General features: G+C 37.5%; 1 pseudogene; it reads right to left on the reverse strand.

Moving 5' to 3' along the window:
• Positions 1-2,561: 2,561 nt before the first annotated feature.
• The window catches only part of LOC102844633, a 23,185-nt pseudogene continuing 22,308 nt past the window's right edge, over positions 2,562-3,438 (reverse strand).

Genomic DNA, 3,438 nt, shown 5'->3' on the forward strand with positions numbered 1-3,438 from the left:
TGTGGTTTTGATTGCATCTCTCCTACTGCCAATGATTTTGAACATTTCTTCACATGTCTATTGGCCATTCAAATGTCTTCCTCTGTGCAATATCTTTCTGTCTCTTTTGTTCATTTTATAATTGAGTTATCAGTGTTTTTATTGTAGAGACCCTATAGTAGTCTCTAAACTTTTGTGATGAGAGACCCTTGTCTGAGATGCCATTGCCAAACAACATTATTTTCTGTCAATAGGTTTTCTATACACTCTATTGGGAAAAGGAAAATGAAGAAAATAAAAAAAAATTAAGTGAATGACATAGCATTTTAAAACCAACTACAGTGGATCAATAAATAAAACAGCATGTACAGACACAATGAGACATAGATCAATGGAATATAACTGAAAACCTAGGAATGAACCCACTTGGCTATTGTCAACTGGTATGCAACAAGGGAGAAATATCAATGAAATGAGGAAATAATAACCACTTCCACTAATAGTGCTGGCAAAACTGACTGCTACTTGAAGAACTGAAGCAAGATCCACATTTCACACCATAAACAAAAATCAATTCAAGATGTATCGGAGACCCAAGGTTAAAGCCCCAAACCATAAGGATCTTAAGAGACAAAATATAACCAAACTTAGAAGGCCTAGATATGGTATACTATAAAGAGTCTGACAAAAACAGTCAGAAATACAAAACAAGGAGAGAATAACATCCATATATGGGACCTTCTAAAGATTAAGTCCTTGTGTGCATCCAAACTGTTTTATTGGTAATTTTTATAAGAAATAACAGCTGATACATGATGAAAGATAAAATGAAAATATGTCAAAATTTGTTGGCTGAAAATGAGTTTTAACTGGATACTCTATGCTTGGAAGTGTCAAGGGACAGGAGAAGAAGAGCTTTGATGGCATGGATTGACACAATAACTGGAGTAATAAGGGTAGGTATACAAGAGACAATGAGATTGGCTCAGGATAGAGTTTGCTTTATAGCTATTGTGCATAAGGTCACGATGAGTCATATTCAACTTGACAGCACATAAAAACCAATATTGTAATATTTTGAGTATATTACATATATGTCAATAACACATGCCTGTGTAAGTGTGTAGGATGCATATTAATGTGTTGTTGTTTTGTGCTGTCGAGTTGCTTGCAGCTCTTAGTGACCCTATGTACAATAGCCCTAAGCTCTGCTCTGTCCTGTGCCAATCGCACTGTCTCTGACACTCCCATCCCAATTATCCCAGTCACTGAATCAATCCACCTCATAGAGGGGCCTTCCCCTCTTGCGTTGTCCCTCCACCCTCCCAAGCATGATGCCCTTCTCCAAGGACCCGTCTCTCCTCACAACATGTCCAAAGTATGTTAGACGGAGCCTCAGAATCCTTGCCTCCAAGGAGCCACCTGGTTTAACCCTTTCCAGGACAGATCTGTTTGTTTTCCTAGCAGTCCATGGTATTCTCAATACTCTTCTTCAGCAACACAGCTCAAAGGCATCAATTCTCCTTCTATCCTCCTTGGTCGTTGTCCAACACTCTGATGCATAACAAGTGATTGTGAAGACCATGGCCTGTATCAAATGCACCTTAGTCTCCAGGGAGACACCATTGCTCTTCAGTACTTTGGAGAGGTCTTTAACAACAGACTTTCCCATGGCAATGCGTCAAAAATCAACTCTAATTCATTGCCATGGAGTACAGCCTAACCCTTTGTTAACTCACTGTCTGGTTTCACAGCATTACATTTTGCATGCCAAGAATGAAATGTTCTTTGTATTATGTAGAGTTTGCACATCTTAGTCCTTCAGAGCTACTAGGAAAGATATACAATATTTGAGTTAGTAGCACAATTCCCCTTAGAAAATGCCACCAGATCACCTTAAAGAATTCTGAAGTAAAGTAATATTTTGTTTTCTTGTTTATATTATATTACTCCCTCCTAAAAGTAGCATTTTTTCTTTTACTCTAAAGTTTCTGGTTTAATAAGGACTTGTTTATATTGAGAAAAAGATCCCAAACATCAAGCTGTTCACAAAAATAACCCACTATATCAATTTTAGAAAATAAATCTTAAAAGCTACTATACTTACTTTTCAAGGAGATGCATTTGACATACCAGCTCTCATACACAAAATGTGCACTGTTAAATTTTTGTTGGAACAAACTCACAAAGCATTTGTAGGGCATAACACATAGATTTAAGTTAACCCTGCTCTCAGACACTACTCAACTAAGTTGATATTGTCTTTGCAGTAAGGGAAGTAATCACAGAACTCATACATAAACGAAGGTAACTGTTTTTCCTGAATAACAAGAGATTATTTTTAAGACAGTGAATAAAAAAATTATATATGTGTGTGTATTGATAAAATGACTACCGGGAGTATAAAAGGATGTGAAAAATTGATGCAAGGCACAGGACAATATGAATTAAGGAATTAGAGAAAAGATAAGAATAGAGAATGAAGAGACTAGGAGAGAATATGGTGAAAAACTAGATCTTAGACAAGTACGTGGTTAAAAAAAAAAAAGAAGAAGAAGAGATTTCTAAACCATACTACCTGCTTAAGTATCAGCCTTGCCATTGGGTTGGCCTCTGCCATCCTCTCTTTCCTCAGCCGCTTTTTCAGCATCCTTGATCAACTCCAGTTGGTTATTCTCCAGATCTTCATTATCGTCATTATCCAGTAGGTCCCCCTCATCTGTACTCCCTTTCAATTCCATCTTCATGTTAGTTTCATCTTTCCTCAGGAAGTTGCTGCTCTGCTTCTTTTTTGTTATATCAGTTTTTCATCTCTACTCTTTGCTTACTCAGTTCCTTTCCCATTATTTGACCAGTCTTTCCAGCAGGGAATCTGCTTTCTGTTTTGAGTCCACTCCTTGTTAGTGGTCTGAAGGTCATCTCCTTTGAACATTGCAGATTTTAGACTTTGCAAATCTCACTGTCCATTCTTGGAATTGAAGGCACTTTTACCCCTTTGTAAAGTGTTTTCTGATACACATTGGTGTTTTGAGAGCACAACAGCTGAAGCAAAGGAGGAGGAGGAACACGTGAAGGGTAGCTGTACATCTTGTAATAAAAATCTCATTGAAAGTTGAAGTCAAAAGAAGAGTTGAGTAGAGGAGACAGAGAAGAGTGTTACAGTATTTACCCACGCATGTCCACTGCAGATTGTTTCACACTTGCTTTTCCCTAAACTCACCTTTGGCTCTGCAGCCAGATTAATATCTAAAATCTGGCCAGCAATTATTCCACCATCCTCTCTTGCTACAGCAGCAAGACTTTTTAATTTTTTTTTATTAAAGCACCAAACAAAAGCAAATCCTTTGTGAACAGAGCAGCCCACAATTTTGCCGTTTTTCGAGAAGATTGCTTCTGCATTAGATTTCTTCATCTCAAAAGTGTTCAGGTTTCCAGTAAGTACATGGAAGTTCTTCTTCT

Source organism: Elephantulus edwardii, unplaced genomic scaffold, assembly GCF_000299155.1.
Source record: "Elephantulus edwardii isolate Elephantulus edwardi_28Jun2011 unplaced genomic scaffold, EleEdw1.0 scaffold00078, whole genome shotgun sequence".
Lineage (NCBI taxonomy): Eukaryota > Metazoa > Chordata > Mammalia > Macroscelidea > Macroscelididae > Elephantulus > Elephantulus edwardii.